The sequence below is a fragment of the Ambystoma mexicanum genome, chromosome 4p, assembly GCF_040938575.1.
Source record: "Ambystoma mexicanum isolate Mex_15411 chromosome 4p, UKY_AmexF1_1, whole genome shotgun sequence".
In the NCBI taxonomy this organism is placed as follows: Eukaryota; Metazoa; Chordata; class Amphibia; order Caudata; family Ambystomatidae; genus Ambystoma; species Ambystoma mexicanum.
This window is the reverse complement of record NC_090927.1, coordinates 200,919,496-200,936,678: the sequence shown is the minus strand read 5'-3', so window position 1 is coordinate 200,936,678 and position 17,183 is coordinate 200,919,496. Positions and strand designations below refer to the sequence as shown.

At 44.8% G+C, this 17,183-nt stretch overlaps 1 protein-coding gene across 2 annotated transcripts in view; it reads right to left on the bottom strand.

Annotated features, from left to right (window-relative positions):
- The window catches only part of EXTL3 (exostosin like glycosyltransferase 3), a 450,609-nt gene extending 444,587 nt beyond the window's left edge, over positions 1-6,022 (bottom strand). Inside the window, exon 1 of one of the 2 annotated variants that reach the window (XM_069605697.1) lies at positions 5,867-6,022. The gene's annotated coding sequence lies outside the window, so the exon portion shown is untranslated. Of the gene's footprint in view, positions 1-5,718; positions 5,844-5,866 lie in introns of those variants that run through there. The other variant, XM_069605698.1, reaches the window with a different exon arrangement.
- Between the last annotated feature and the right edge of the window lie 11,161 nt (positions 6,023-17,183).

Genomic DNA, 17,183 nt, shown 5'->3' with positions numbered 1-17,183 from the left:
ATTTAACAAATATGGGAAACCAGGTATAAAATTAAGAGCGTCAATGACCGAAACTTCATTCAGTAATGGCCCACATAAAACAGCTGCCTCATCACTCAACAGCAACTGAAATTCAGACAACCTGCAGCAATAGTAACCAAGCCACCCATATGGAGGTCACTTTCAGCAAATAAACCAAGGAACAAGTCTGCACTACAGTGTTAGACCTACTTCTGTACAAAACGCTCTTCGAGTTGATCAAATGTAATCTAGATCAATTAGATGGAGTTGAATATATAGCAGGATACTGAATAATATGAGAAGTTCTAGATTTAAGTCCTTAACATTTAGGGGGAAGAAATAATTGGCAAAGCCAACAGTTTTAGCTTTTGTGAAGGCATGGCCAAGGCATTTGCTGAGCACTATCAAAAATGGCACTAGATGGCCATAAGATAGCAACAGCAGAAATGGTTTGAGTACTTTGGCAAATGCCCAATACCTATACACAAGCCAAACTATTGCCATTACCAATTATTGTTTTGAATACGAATTCCTTGCAAATAACATATGAGAGGACACACATTGTGCTTATAAATACAGTGGCTGGAGGCACACTTGCTTAAGACATTTTATTACAACAGGAACGCATTTACAGCTATTTAAGAAAGATACAGTAGGGTGCAGTTAATTGTAACCAAACCTTTCTTACAATATGTCTGCAGGATGTACCAGCGCGGGCGGGCGTGCGTGCGTGCGTGCGTTTTAAATGGGCCGCAGCCTGCTGTTCGGTTTATGGTAAGCCAGAGCGTTCGCAACAACAGTGTTTCTAGGTGTGTCAGTATGTAAGGCCGTTTGCCTCCGTGTACAACCAAGAGGTAAAAATAGCAGTGGCATGGTATTGCCTGTGGCTGAAATACAGAAAACGCAGGCCGTTTAGTGCACAGTTACATCAGTCGAGCCAATAACGGTCGTTGTAAGTAGGGCCAGGCGACAGGGATCGGGAAGTTGGCGGATCCCAAGCAAACGTCGTTATTTCCTCTAATTTGGACGGCAGAGCGGAATTGGCTGTTTGTGGCATTTTCCCCACACAAAATTTCGTTTTTTCAAGAATTTTTTTTAAAAACCCCTTACATTTGTTTTTTCCCTGAAATTGTGTGTGTTTCTGAACACCCCCCCTTCGCTTGAAATTTCATGGTGAAATTAAAAGTACAAAAAAAACTCAAAAAAAAACTAAAACATGAGCACAATACATTTCACCAATACTTTTTCCACCAGCTGTCATTTCGCCCACCAGTAGTTATAAGGGCAATATATGTCAAAAATAATACATGCTAGTTTGCACGAGACGACTACATCTGAAAGAGTGGATTCACAAAGTTGCACAAAAGGCAGATAAGACTTGAAAACTTGCTGTCCTCCTGAAGCTATGGGCTCTTAGCGTACTTTCATACCGGCCTCAGCATGCAGTCTGGCAGGCTCCATGCATTCCCACTGTGCTAGAGCAGATGTTCACATGCTACAGGTCAGAAGTGCTGCGATTTCCTGCTGCTGGCCTAGATCACGTGGGCGTGCAGCAGGCCAAGGGGGACTATGCCTGGAAGCCTGTAACCTTTAGATGCGCACGAGCCTCCACAAGGTATCGATTTTTGCTGCATGCAAACTCCTCTTCCATCCCCACGATCTTTGTCCTTATTTCTCAGCAGCTCAGTTACTTCAAGAACTTCGGCACATGGCCACTTTTCCACCAACTGTGTGCCGCAGTTGTCTACATGCACACATGTTCTTTCCTCTCCCACCTGCAACCTTTAGTGATGATGGGCCTCTCTCAGACCTGCCTATCTCTGGGTTTAATCAAGAGACTCGGGTTTTTACGCTCTTCTCTGGGTATTCAAGAAAGACAGTGGAGTCTCTGGGATTTCCGGCTGTCCCAGCAACTCCACCCACAACTCCATGTAATTGGCCACCAATCACATGAAGGTGTGGGAAGACTATTGCAGCAGGCAAATCCTGCCCATATCGGCTTCCAGGGTATTGGGTGCCTTTTTCCAAAAGAAAATGTGGGTGGGCAGGATATGGACAGGGCATCAGTGGTATAGGACTCCAGGTTTTTGTTTTTGAAATGAATGAAGGTCTGTCCTCCCTGCACAGAAATAGTGTTCCATCCAGGGATCGAAATTGAGATTGGATAAGCAGGAGCTAAAAGCAGCTCCTGGATATGAAGCATGAACCAGGAGCTACCACTATAAACAAGGAACCCTGTTCAACTCTCAATGATCGTCTTTGCCACCAAACAACATCTACTGTAACACATCCAGATGACAAGGAAAAATATTTTGAACATGTTTTAATCCACAGCGTGCACTATCACTCTTCATGAAGGAAGAACTAAACTATCCCTGGGTAAAAGACTAACTGTAGGTAATGGTGTTGCATCACCAATCTAACAGGGATAGCAGGAGAACCAGCTATACCTCCACCAAACTATGACAAGAATCAGCGAGAAATTACTAGGTTCAAAAAACAGGCTAGAATGTCACAGACCGTACCCACAAGGCATTTCAGGGGGGCGATTTCTTCTCTTTTATTAAACGAGCCCCATTGTGTGAATGTGTGCATATAGTTCTATACTGGCCCATACAGTATGGATTGTGAGCGCATATAAAACTCAATGCAGCATCCAACAAGGCACAAGTCAAAAAAGGATGTCCAAAGTACTGGTCACCGGTTTCAGTGACCTCAAAAACATCACCTTCCTCAGGACCAATGAAAATCACCTTCCACAACTGGAAGGGGTAATATCTCCTGTCGTCCAAAATGCATTCAAGGGTGGCTGCGATGCAACCTAAACAGAGAATAGTGGAGACATCTCAAAAACCAAGCGCAAAACCCACTTCACAAGGAACTAAATTCAAAAGGCATTCGTGTTTCTTTGTTTGAAGACCTAGGCCTCAACCCCATGGATGCTGAACCCACCTCCACTGAAATGTCACATGCGCCAATAATTATTCCAAACATTCTCCCAATGGTGTTCATATAGGATGAAATCCATCGATTTTTTTACCATCTACAGAAGGGAAAAATATATCCAACAACACGACGATAAGGCGACCAGTGCAAAAGCCCAATGCCCTTCCCCGCATACACCCATACTCTAGGTAGTCTCAGACACCCTTACAGAGTACCTAAGCCAATACATTACACACCGCAGGTGGATAGCGTTTTGGTTATTAGAGTCTGCAGCGACACTGCTATTCTCCACCGGCTCACAGTGCGCCTTAGTGATCCCAGCTACAATCTACTATGAGATTGTATACGCCCCCTTAGGCAACTATAAAAGCTATATCAATGCCCACTTTCAAATCACAGCCCCATTCACACATCAGGTGTGCTTCTCTTAAGTTACCTACAAGATTGCACTCCATATCCCGAGACTCTGGCGTGTTCCATACCCACTCGGATCTCCTTTACTGTGTGCGTGGAGCCCGTCTTGAAACTGTGCACCCTAGCACAACGTCAGACCATCGCGTGGTCTTAGAACTGAAGCAACATCATGCTCCTTCATGGTGGCCATATTGGAATGACTGGTGCCACATCTGCTAATGCTAGTTACGTAGGCTAAGTGTACTATGCTGGCACACAAATCGAAGAAATAATGGGCTTCAGTAATGCCTACTTAATATTGTCATTCATACATTATCAAATGTGTGTACAGTAAGGATAAAAGACAGGGATTTAAGTGGGCAAGGGTTAGATGGTGCTCCAGAAAGGGCCCTCGAGCGGAATCGGGTAAAAAGACTGAGTTCAAAAGTCTGAATGGGATATTTGGGGGAATTGCGGCCGTTTGAAAATACCGAACGGCCAAAATGTTCGACCGAACCCCCCATTCGGTGGCGGGGCTGCAGGGGTGTCCCCCGCACCCTTGATCACTATATTGTGAGTGGGGGCTGTGGGGGTGTCCCCCATAGCTGGTCCTGAAAAAAAGAGGGGAAAAAAGTAAAGGACCCTGCGGAGCCGGTTCCTGATCACGGAAGTGAAAGGGAACAGGCATTCCAGGGACACAGCTAGTCGGCAGCAAGGTAAGTAGGGAGTAGGGGTGTGGGTGGGGGCAAAGTTGGAAATGTTAAGGGGAGAAAAGACATAAGGTTATTTTGGAAAAATAATCTTCAGTCTTTTCTCCCACGAACATTCCTATTTTGGGCTTTGAACCTTGATCCCTCCCGAGCCAGGGCCCTGTCGGCCCCAGCCATGCCAACACCTCAGGCAGTCGTGTAGACTAAGCGTTGCACAGTTACATGGACTGCTGCAGGTATCAGCACTTTGGAAGTACTGACTTCTGTAGACAGCCAGTGGCAGTTGGGCTTCGGCTACATGCCTGTCAGATGACTCTGAACTCCAAAACAGGAGTAGAGCTGGAGGACCCAGCCTCTCCTTTTTTTTCCGAGTAAAGAGTCATCATGCAGTCTGAAGCCTTTTAGATGAGGCTTCGTGATGCGTGAGGACTCTTTACTCTGAAACAACAGGAGAGCTCGGGCCCTCCAGCCCTCCTCCTGTTTCGGAGTAGATTCATCATGCAGCAGGCAGCCCTTTCATTCAAGGAGCCCGTGGTTTTAACCACGCAGAGCCTTGAATGAAAGGGCTGCCTGCTGTATGCGAGATCTGGGGCACAATGGTGTCAAAACTTTGCCCCCCCCCCTTCGATTTTCAATTTAGCATCACACTTAATCGACTGAAGGAGTGCCAAGTCAGCGTTATAAGTGTAACAGTGTGAGTCCTGCCCGTAGGCTGTTTGCTCTAAACAATATCACTGTGATATTTCATTAGCACTGCCTAGTTAGTGCTATAGTACAGCAGGAGTGCAAGCCTCCAAAAGAACAGTGCCAGTGCTAATGTTAGTACCAGCAGTGTGAGCCTCCTCCAGTGGGAATTTTTATTAGCTTTGACTTCTGCTGGATATATAGAAGCCATGTTGCTACTGTAACAAAGTTTATAGAATAGACTTTGGCTAACAGTACCCTGCCACTGCAAATGAACTTTGAGGTACTGCAGAAGCGTTATTCTTTAAGCAGCACTGCCGCTGAATAGTACACCCTTCTCAGCGCACATTCGTGAACAGACCTCAAGGGTGTGTGAGGTCATCCGTTAATGTTTTTCCCCCTTTGAATTCTGGGACTTCTAGGTTTTTGTCTTCCCCATTTTAAATTTAGAAAACTACATGCCACAGAATTCCATGAAAAGCAGGCGTGGACGAGTATCTGAAGAAAAGCACGGCGATCCTCAGAGCCCTGCTAGCTTTTTATCTGGTCCTGCACGAGTCCCCCCCTCATCCCACTTCCAAGGGTGACAGCTCTAATGGATTCGCCCACGGGTCTCTCCCTTACCCTCTAATCCGCTCAACACTACCGTTTTGCCACCCCAGTATTTCACCTAAGCCCTAAACTCAACCACCATATGTTCCCTCCCTCGACCCTGCGTCCCCCAGGCTCTTGAAGACCCCTTGTTCCTCTCTCCTCACATTTCAATCATCTGTCCCTCAAGCCCCAACCTATCACCAGCAGCCTCTTGCCGGCCCTTCTCCATCTCTACCCCCTTTCAGCTCAAGGTTAAGTTCAATTATTTATCCGGTCAACATATACACTGCCCACTCACCGCGGCCACCAACCTACACACATTCCACGCACCGCATTCCATTCACGCAGGCTCACACTTGCCCTCCACTCAGACCCAAGTTTCTACGCCTACCCTCGGCCCCTGTGCCCGGGCTCTGGTGCTGCTGTTGGCCTCATTTTCCTTTTGGCGGGCGCCAAGCCGCGCCCCTCTATTGCTGGGCCTTCACCGTGCCCCCCGCACCCTCAGCTCGGGTCCCTGCGCGCCCCTCTCCCGGTCTCACCTGGCTGCTTGTCGCTGCCATGCACCGCTCCGTTTTTCTGACTCGGTGTCGCTCTTTCAGGCTCCGGGCTGCGCGCTGCCTGACACAGAAGTTCCGGCTGCGAGCGAGGCACAAAGGTTCCTACAGCCTGACTGGCATTGCCGGCCTGCAGAGGGGAGGGGTGGCAGTGGGGGAAGTCTCTGGATTTTAGATTCTCACGCATTTCCAGCCTCGCTGCTGCTATACACGGGAAGAGAACACCCATAGGGTGAAATATAGGTCAGGAGAGATTAAAAAGAAAGAGTGTCGCACTCAGATACAGAAAGATGGGTATTCAGTGGGATACCCGTAAGAAATGATAGCTCTGGAGTGGGTGCAAAAGGGGGTAGGTAGCCCTTGACGACAATTCATCGACTGCAGTAGTGACGGCTGTAGTGTAATATCTATCTAGGGCAGACATATTTAGAGAAGGGATGTACTGACATGGTCATTCATGGGTTAATGCATGTTGGGTATTGGAGGGATCTGTATAATGTTCATTGTAAAATCCTCTCACTGGCTGACAGGATTCAAAATAAGTAGAGGCTGCCGCCCACACTGTTGAAAGGTGTGTGGCCAGTGTTTCTTTTGAATAGAAACAGCACCATTATTTTTTTTTAGCAGTGTGGTCTTGCACTAATGCCTACTGATTGACTGGGGTGCAAGTGCAATCCTGTTTTTAATTAATGTTGGTACAGGTTTACAAATCATAACTATCGACCCCGGTTCCCATATACATTGTATTTATTTTTGTTTACATGTTTGTATAGTGCACCCACACAATTATTTAGTGCTTGGTGCTTAGAAGTTTAAGAGGGGGAGGGAAGAAAAGGGATAGGTTGGCTGGTTGACGATATGTTGGAGCAAAACCGCAAAGGCATTTGAACATAGAATAAAACACTTTAAATGAGATGCGTTTTTTACTCACCGTCAGTGATCATATCCGAGGAAGAGTGAAATGAGGAGTCATTTATGGAAGGAAGCTCTGACCTGGCCAAAAGCATTTTTAACCACCTGGAGCCTTTTGTATTGATATGCAGGCTGGTTGGCATAAAGGGCGTTGGCATAACGAAGGGATGAATTAACCAGAAAGATGACAACCACAGCATCATTTTCTCGAGGGATGACGGGAGGATTTTCTTAAGAGACTTAATTTTGGAGTTCGTGCATAGGTCTGCATCCCAGGTGACACCCAACCCAGGTGACACCCAGGATTTTCGCTTTAGTTGTTATGGTGACAGGAGATCCGAAGAAACTGAAGGGAGGAAGGTATTCATCTATTTATTTATTTATTTATTTTGTACATTTGTAGGAGCGCACAAAACCCAGGTCATGTAGGCGCTAGTTGCATAGAGGGAAGGAGGCAGGAGTACATGGCGATGGTTCAGTGCTTAGTTGAAGAGGAAGGTTTTGAGGTGTTTCCTGAAGGCGTGGTAAGAAGATTTGTTTTTCAGGTGAGATGGGAACTTGTTCCAAGGAGCTGGTGCACGGGCTGTACAGCTGGCGCCTCCCACTTTTTTCCTGTTGAAGCGAGGTGTGATTAGACAGTGTTTGTAGGCAGATCTAGTAGGTCTGGATGAAGAGTTTTGTTTGATAGTGTCAGTAAGGTATTGGGGTGCCTCATTGGAGATGCATTTGTAGTGAGGGAAAGCGTCTTAAATTTGATTCTGTCCTTTATTGGGAGCCAGTGGACCGACTTTCTGGCCTCTGATATGTGGGCATCTCTTTAAATGTCGAGCGCAGCTCGAAGAGCATTGTTTTGAATCGTTTGGAGTTTGTGCAGATTTCTTTATGATGTTCCGCAGAGTAGCAAGTTGCATTAATCCCGTTTGGATCCTATAAGGGCTTGGGCAATTTCGAGGCGAATCTGGGAGGGGAATGGTTTGCTGGCGTTGATACGTTTGGTTGCATACCCTGAGGAGACGGCAAAGTGGTTGACCTGGCGGGTCATGGTGTGTGAGGAGCCAAGGTAAATGCAGAGAGTTTTGAAGGACGATGCTACCGCTATCTTATGACTATCTATGGTGAAAGTTTTGTAGGTATCGTGTAGTTTGGATAGGCGTGCTGCTGGGCCGCTGATGAGAAGCTCGTTTTTGTCATCGTTGAGGCATTAGCTGTGTGCAGCCATTCAAGGCTTAATGGTTTCGTATATATTGTTGATGCAGCAGGAGTCTGTAGGGGTATGAGGATTTGTGTATCATCTGCATAGTTCGTATATGAAACCCCAAGAGCATCTAGGTGGTTGAAAAGAGGTTTCGTATACACATTGTGAAGTGTGGGCGATACACAGTTGCCTCCCCTGTGAAGACACAGGATGATCTGTTGGCTAGAAAGGAGGAGATCCAATTGGCAACCTCTGGCGAGAAATGGGCAGAAGTGGACAGTGCTTGGCATAGGTTATCCTAATCCACAAGGTCAAATTCGGCAGAGAGGTCGAGCAATAGGAGGAGTGAGAGGTGAGAGGGAGCCCTGGTCATTGGCTGCATCAAGCTGGGTTTTGAGGTGTAAGAGGGCTGTTTCTGTACCATGTTTGGGGCTGAAGCCTGATTGTAGGGTTCCTAGGACATGGTGAAGTTCCAGGAAGGATTGGATCTGCAGGTATGCAACTCTGCCCATGATTTTGGGGATGAAGGTGACCGTGGTGATGGGGAGGTATTTGGTGGGGATAGAAGGGTCAAGGTGGTGCATTTTTAAAAAAAGATATAGGTGTCAAGAAGAAATAGTTTTGTCAATGCAAGCAGGGCTTTAAGTGGGCTGGGGCTAGCTCGAGCCGAGCCCCAGTAGTCTCTGAGATGGGCCCCCGAGCCGGGGCCCTGCCAAGACTCACCCTGACTAGCTCCAGCCACACCGACCACTGAGGCGAAATTTTGCTGCACTCTGCACAGTTACATGGCTGCCTGCAGGTGACACACAGAGTATAGAAGAAAGCTGTGGTGGTGTGGAACCATACCGGCCCATGTGGAAAGCAGAGCCCAATGCAGATGAAGGAAGCCGTGGTTTAAAGCTGGCCAACAACGTGAGCGAGCACGTAGACGCGAGCGAGATGCGTAGGCGCGTTCAAGAGACTATACGAGAACGCCGGCAAGCCGAGGCTGTGAGCCAGCACTTGGGAAACGAGTCTGGCATGAAACAGTTTGTGTAATTGCACATGGATCTAAAGGTGTAAATGAATTTTAGAACCACGTGAGATTTGATTAAGCAGAAACCTGCTCAACCCCGAAAGTAAAAAGACAAAAAGTGAACAATGGGAGAACTGGTGCTTTTAAGAATGACCATACCTGTGTATAGGAATCATGCAGACTAGAAAAAATGGCGGGATGAAGTTGAGACAGTGTGCATCCCCCAGTCTTTGTAAACCGTTTGTAGAGGGGCAAGTGGACGCATTCTCCCTAGTCAACGCCCCTCCACCCCCTTCCTTTTGGAATGACAGATGAGGAGCCACAATTGGGAACCCATGCACAAGTTTATCGTACATAGCCATACCACATCATGGTCATACCAAGTATTACCAGCCATACCCAGGTCCAACCTGGGTCCTTCCTCTCCTGTATCTCTATCTCTACCTCTACCTGTGGTGCTCCCCAGGGGTCTAACATCTCTCCCTGACTATTTAACCAATGCCTGGCACTTCCTGCCCACCACATTGCCGCTCTCTGCCCCAGCTTTCAGTGCTATGCGGATGACACTTAACTTATTTTCAGGCTCCCTTCTGCCACTTCTTCTCCTTCTCTCCTCTTTGACTGCCATCCAGGAGTGGTGCGCCACCAATGATCTCTGCCGTAATGCCAGTTAACCGAGACGCTCATCGGCACACCTGCTCTCTCCTTTCCTGTCACTCTCTGGCCGGCCTCTGTTGGCCCTCTTCCTGTTCCCACCCACGAGGCTAAAAACCTTGGGGTTATCTTTGACTCCACACTCTCCTTCTCTCCTCGCATCTCTGACATCTCTAAGAAGTCACACTACCAGCTGCACCTCCTCAGAGATATTATTATTTTCCTCTCCTTCCCCCAGAAGCTCACTGTCTCCAGAGCTCTGGTTCTCTGTAGGCTGGACTACTGCAACAGCCTCTTTATAAATCTGCCTGCTTCTACTCTCTGCCCTCTGCAACTCATCGAGAACAGGACTGCAAGACTTGTCCTTGGCCTCAAGCCCAAGGATCGTATCTCTCCAGGATTGAAATCTCTGCATTGGCCCCCAGTTGCTGCGTGGATTAAGTTCATAACCCTCTGCATTATCCACAAGGCCTTCTGGGACCTCAATATCTTCAACTCTCTCTTCCTAAATATCTTCCTTCTCGTGCTCTTCGCTTACTCGCCTCCAACTCCCTCAGGGTCAGTCGCTTCTCCAAGCAATGACTTGGTGGTAGATCTCTTTCTTTGGCTGGGGCCTCCCTCTGGAACAGCCTTCCTGCCTCCCTGAAACTTGAGGAGAACCATCTCCAGTTCTGTAAGCACCTCAAAACCTTCCTCTTTGCTTTGGCTTTTTCTCCTGTCCCCTGCTAAACTCCTGGTTGAAACTGTAACTGCACTGGTCACCTGGCTACCCTCTGACCTCGGACCCAGGTCCCGTCCCCCACCAGTTGCACACCTGCACCGCCTTCTTGGCGACCCCCACGCTTGAGGACTGTTTTCTGTATCCCTACAGTCCCCTACCTGCACTACACACCTGATGTCTGCACTTACCCTTGCACTTTCCACCAGCTGGCCGCACCTTTAATTATTGCTTTTATATATTCTATTTATTTTTATAGTCAATCACATGCACTGCTCTGCCCCCTCCCCGTCCCCTCTGCACTTTTCCCCTTCCCCTGCACTTGCGTGATCTCAATGTTCACCTGGCCTAGTAAGATCATTGTCTGTCTTCCCTCTGTTCCCTCTTCCTTGCCTTGTATAAGCGCATTATAAATGCCTTATCATATCACGTCGACTATATGAAAAACGATATGCACTCAGGCAGCCATTCAGAAGATACCCTCACTTTGAAACAGTGGAGGAAACCTATTAAGAAGGATGTCTCTTGCCGAGTTGTCAGAAAGCAGCCATGAATGAAATAGTGCGCAATGTACGTTAAACAAAGTCTAATAACAGTAAACAAATGTCCAAAAAAAGGTATATTAACCTATGTTGAAACGATATGAAAATACTTAAGAATGACGATGTAATTGGAATACTAAGAGAAACATGTACTACAAGATGCAGTATTAATGAATACAAATAAGAATTAAATGTTCACTGGTCAATAACTGTAAATACGCTGAAACGCAAGGAACAAAGAAACCATAGAAACTTGCTTATGAGAGATATATATTCAACGTTTAGGACTACCATCAGAACAAGATGGACAACGGCTCATGTCAATCAACCCAACTACCCCAAAATACGAGCCTAGAGTTTTAATATGGAAAGACGAAGAAACTGTTTTCCTTTGAAATAGAGGAGTACATTGGCTTTGAACCAAGGATGCTATTTCGAGAGATCAAGGAAAAGCACAAAGGAAGTTTACGAGCAGACCATGCGTAAGGACATATTTCCCAAAGATTAGGAGGAATAAGAACTTTTACTGATGCCAAATATTGGGCAATTAAAAATGCATAAAGTCAATCTGGGATAGAGTGAGCAAGTCTCTAAAGGCTAAGAGGAGAACTGTACCCAGCAAAAATGTAATCAAATAATGTTAAAAGCACTGTCGATATGGACCAATTCACGGTCTTGTAACACATGACGGAGAGCTCGCAAACAAGGTCTATTCACTAGGCTAGAGTTAAGATAGCGGTGTATCTACACTCCCTTGAATGTCCCAAAACAATGCAGACTGGCAAGGTCAGTCTTCAACAGAAGGCACTGGCATGAGGGCTACCGATGCGAGAGGGTGGCCTAATTGGGAAACAAAGAGCAAGCTGATGTATCTCCAACCACCTTGGTTTCGTTTCTATGTGCGTGCTGCTAACAAGCCGGTTGGAGTTGGGTTGCCAACCAATTAGAAAAGCCTGACATGCACCTTTACATACAATGTTGCAAAGTATTAGTCTGCTGCCACATTTTCTGCTATGACGAGTACCCTAAAGCATGGGATTAGAAGTATCTCGGGGTGTGTCATATAGAACAGAGACCACAAATGAAGGATTAACAGGCACATTTTCTATAAGTAGACATGATCCCCTAATCCAATCCCACCCCTCGATAAGTTTTTGAAGTTTGCCACGTATGATGACATCATAGATGACTCATCTAGCATTATATAAGCTACAAATAAATTATAAAACAGTGTGATCTTGCATGAGTCGAATTGATGAGTGTTTATTCGCCCTGCTTTACTTAAGATTAAATCAGGATTTTACCATCTCCTTTGAGTCTGTTCTGTTATTGGGTCCGAAGTATTTTATTGGTAATTCCATCTAGCACAACAAATGCTTCCAGGTGTAAGAGCACATTTGGTAGCAGTGTGGATGGTTCTGGTATATTCGACCTAGAGCCCAGACCTAGAAGCCAGACCTATGTTCACAGACACTCGACGACTCCCACCATAAGCCAGACGAGCATGGAGTTCCCTGCAGTGAACGGTGCGCTAAACCAAAATCACTTGATTGATATATGGTCGACAGGCTCCCCTTTGAAGAAATTCCTGTTCGGTCCCCACCCATGGACGAAAGGCGAACTGGTTGATTACGGGAGAGTCGATGTCGGGGAACTCGAGCTGAGTACCAGACGTAAGTAGACCATCATAGTTGGTAAAAGCATATGGGGGAGGGATTGTAGTCATGTCATGTTGTAAATAAGAGGCAAAGAGAATAATTGGATTTTTGGGGATTATATAAAGAAGAAGAGATAAGGATACTTCGAATTCACAGGCTCAAGAGAGACAGAAAGGGCATTAAGGATTTCTACTGGCAGAGCCAGGTAGAAGAGTGAGTGTCAAACTCCGAGAGGGGGTAAATAAAAAGAGAGGAGAATACACCCACCAAGGTAGTGGGAGAAGACATACGTACAAGGGGAATATATATTAAAGGGTACAATATGATTGCATAAAAGATAATTTGTTTAAAACGAACAGCAAAAACAAAGAAAGAATAGTGCAAGATTAATAAATAAATAAATAAACTATTGTTTCATTACACTTTTTTGACAAAGGATCGACGTCTATAAAAAAGTTAGAATTAGACAAAACCAAAATAGAAGTAAAGAAGACAGTCTAAAGATACTACAAATACAAGAACGATATAAAAATAATTAATGGAAAGTGTAAACAAAGGAGTTAGAAAAATAGTGCTGAACACATCTAGTTAAAAAAAATAATAAACGAAGAAATATCCTGATCTTCTGGAATACGAGTGGCGATTGATGGTGCCTACTCAAAAATATTGAAATAATATATTTCATTAATTTGGAAGTAAGAGAACAAAATTGAGTAAGTAATGACAGCCTGAATTGGCTTGTCTTAATGGAGGAGACACCTCTCACACACCTGTGCAGGAATCTGCCAAGATATACAGGTAAGATTATGCAGTACCAATTCCGAATGGATTAACGCCTTCATCTCCTCTTTCCCCTTCCGAGAAAGAAGACGTAGAGAATAAAGAGGAGGGGTTTTACCTGCTAAACGAATTGAAAGCAGCATCGGGGTATTTTAATTCACCATACAAACCCCCTGCATATACTAGTGAAGAGACAGAAGATGAGACTAAGAGTAGAGAATGCAAATATATACAGACACGCGATGAAAGTAAACAGCGTGACAAGAAGGATAGACAGAATATACAGATATAGATAGAACAAGAGGCAGAAAAACAAAGGAGAATAACAGATACAATTAATGGTACAACAATAGTACAGAAGGAATGGATGGCAGGACAAATACTACTCAAATTAGACAACAACAGTATTGGTGGAGTTCGCGAAAGGGAGGAAACCGAAGAACAACACAACAAAGCAAAAGAGAAGGAAGAAGATAAGTTATATAAACAAGAGAGAGACAAGGAATGTAAACGAAGGGAAGAGCGAAGAAAGCACAAGGCAAAAAGGGAGGAGAGGTTAGAAGAAGAGAAACAAGAAGAAGTAGAAACCCAAAGATTGAAAGCACATAGATTACAAAGAAGGCGAGAGGAAGAGGAATTAAGGGAAATAAGCCGAAGGGAGGAAGAAATGAACAGAAGCAGGGGATTTAAAAATTATGAGATTGAATATTTATGCCGTAGGAGCATGATACCCATAAAAACACAAGAGCGAGGGTCACAAGCATCTCACGAAAGGTGGCAAGGACAATTAGACATGCCAAAATGGAGAGAAGAAGATACAAAGAGTATAGGAACAAGAATGGGGAGACTATATAGACAAATGAGGGATAAGGAAGGGTACAGAAATCAAGAGGGTGAACAAGGAGCATCCTTTAGGGTAACAGGAGGAAGTTTAGATGATGTCAGAATAAATGATCATAGGACTATATCCTTAAGTGGGTTAGATCTTGAGTATGCAGAAGAGGACAATAACCATACGAGTTGGGGTATAAAGATGTCAGACGAGGAAAGGAAAAAAAGAAGGAGACACAAGAAGATGACGCATATGGATTTTCAAGAGAATCAAGCGTAGATAAATGGGTACAATGGTTGGATCTCGAGGCCCCTATAAGAAAAACACCAGAACCAATTACATATACTGAACAACCGCATAGTACAGAGGATGCGTCCCTGCCCTATCTGAGCAGACTAAGGGCATTGCCAGGAATAAAACAAGCAGGCGATGATAATGCTCCCTGGAGGAAGACAAGGATTGTGGGTAGGTATGACAAAGGATCATGGTTTTCACAATTCCTACTATTAGAGAAAGGAGGGAGTCGACCACAATATATACCATGGCTCCAGATGGATAAGGATAATTTAAAATGCACACTGCCAAGTTTGACTTCCGGTGCCGGAAAAAAGATTAAGGAATTGGAGAAAAGGACGTCAGGAATTATGTTACCTACAGGCGATATAAAAGGCCTATTGTCAGCCATCCTAGGGGAGAGATCTGATTACATATGAAAAAGAGCAGGGTATCCAAAAGTAACTGCGCAAAACACAGTGCATGATGGGGCACCATTCAATAATTGTAGAGCAGACCTATGGTAAGCGCTTAGAGTACAATATCCAGACACATTGGATATTTGGACAATAATGACTAGGAACATGAGAGAGGCTATTCAGGATAGATGGAGTGCAGAAACACACAAAGCGTGGGATAAAACGGTAGCGTTATTTTACCACATATTATGTCAGGGACTACCAGAACCAGTACGGAGGCAGTAAAAAACAGGTGGGAATAGAAGCAAAACCATGGTCAGAGATAAAAGTGGCAATCGTGCATTATTGCAGAATGCTAAAAGAAAAAGATAAGAAGAAAACTGAGGGTAGAAAGCAAGCAAAGTTGGTGCAGAAAAAATTATCAAAGTTTGCCATAGAAGGAGCAGTGTTGACAAGTAATGAGGGAAGCACAGCACAAGTAATGCAGGTCCCACAGCTAAAGAATGTAGTCTCTGTTCAAGATCAGAACTGGTATGATTACATGCCAAGAGTCAGAGGGAATGGGCCTTGAGGAGGAGGACAAGGAGGATTTCAAAGCCTCAAGGAAGGGGTGGATTTACTGGTGGACAGTCATTAATATGTTGGAATTGTGTAAAATTAAGGCACATGGCTAGAGAATGTAGAAGTAGAGCAGCCATGCCACAGCAGAATTGGCAATATTCAAGAGGGAGGATGGGATATGCTCCACAATATAACACAGATTCACAAGGATATGCCCGAGATTAGCAGAATCAGGCATATGCGCCACAATCACAGCAGTTTCAGCAAGCACCAACTGTCACAACCACAGCAATTCCAACAAGTACAAATGCAAACGCAATCATTACAGGGGCAGCAACAGCATGCACTTATGCAAATACAAAGGCACCCACCCAACATATACAATATATTCCTATGCAACAGACAGGCGCATCACTGTGGCAGATGGACACAGGAGATACACAGGTAGTCAAACCAAAACTGGGGAGTGTGACTGTGGTAGGAAAAAATCCTTTCACAGGCACAGGAATGAAATTATACCCACAATAGGACAACCCACAGGATGACCTAATGTGTTCAATACTATCTGTAACACCAGAACCCCAAGAGGAACCAAGGGTTAAGGTGACGATAGGAGGTAAGACGTATTCATTTCTTGTGGACACAGGAGCGACTCGTTCATGGGTCCGTGAGGGAAAATCTTCAATGTCGGGCATTACCATGAATGCTCAGGGATTTACTGGGGCGACAACTTTAGTTCCATTTACAGACAAATTACCAATTTCTATAGGGGAACACGACATGTCTTTGTCATTGCTATATTCTAAACAGTTAAGAATTGGGGTACTTAAGAAGAATCTCTCTGCAACCAGGAAGGATTGGTTCAAAACAAGAGTCAGTATGTCACATAGGAAGTGGCCTAAGAGTAGACCCCCTACTCCAAAACTTGGTAAAAAAAAATTACAATTACAACTACCACAAATATACATGGTCTCAATCTGAGAAGTGGTAATCCTACCTTTTCTACCTATATCCTAAACAGACACCCGTGAATATATTTGGACGAGATTTAATGACAAAACTAAACATGACAGTATCTTTTACGGACAAAGACAGTGTGTTCACCCCTGGGGATACACTATATAAATGTGAGGGAATTTATACTAGCCTTTGCAGGAAGGAAAGCCCGAAGGGGAGAACCCTAGACGAGGACGTGTTTTTATATGGAGTGCATGTTTTATTATCATGGTTACCTAAATTGCGAGGTAAAATAATAAGGATGCCTGATACATTTTTGTTCAGACCAGAAATTCCCAGGGATGATGAGGAAGAGCAAGTTATTCCTTTGGAATTAGAGGCAGCAGTGATAAGAGAAGAACGGGTGATTCTTCATGGGACAGACAATGAGGGTAGAGGATAAAGAACAGTGATAGCCCTCAATGAAGGATACAGGCTGACAGACTTGACAGATGAGGTACCATTTAGAGATGATTATTCAGATGATGAATTAGTATTCTTTATACGTCTTACTTATTGGATAAAAGTTGAAAGTATAGAGGTACCACCGAGAATGGCGTTGGTAAAAATGAAGCCGCCATTTTTTCAGGAAGACATGGAAAAAGTGCCAAGTATTTTATGGACCACAAGTCCATATGATGTGGACCTATTAAAGGGACTAGGAGCAGGGAAAATTAAGCTTAAACCAGGAGCTATTTTGCCACATGAAACACAATACCCTATGTCCAGGAGAGTGGTTGAGGGGAT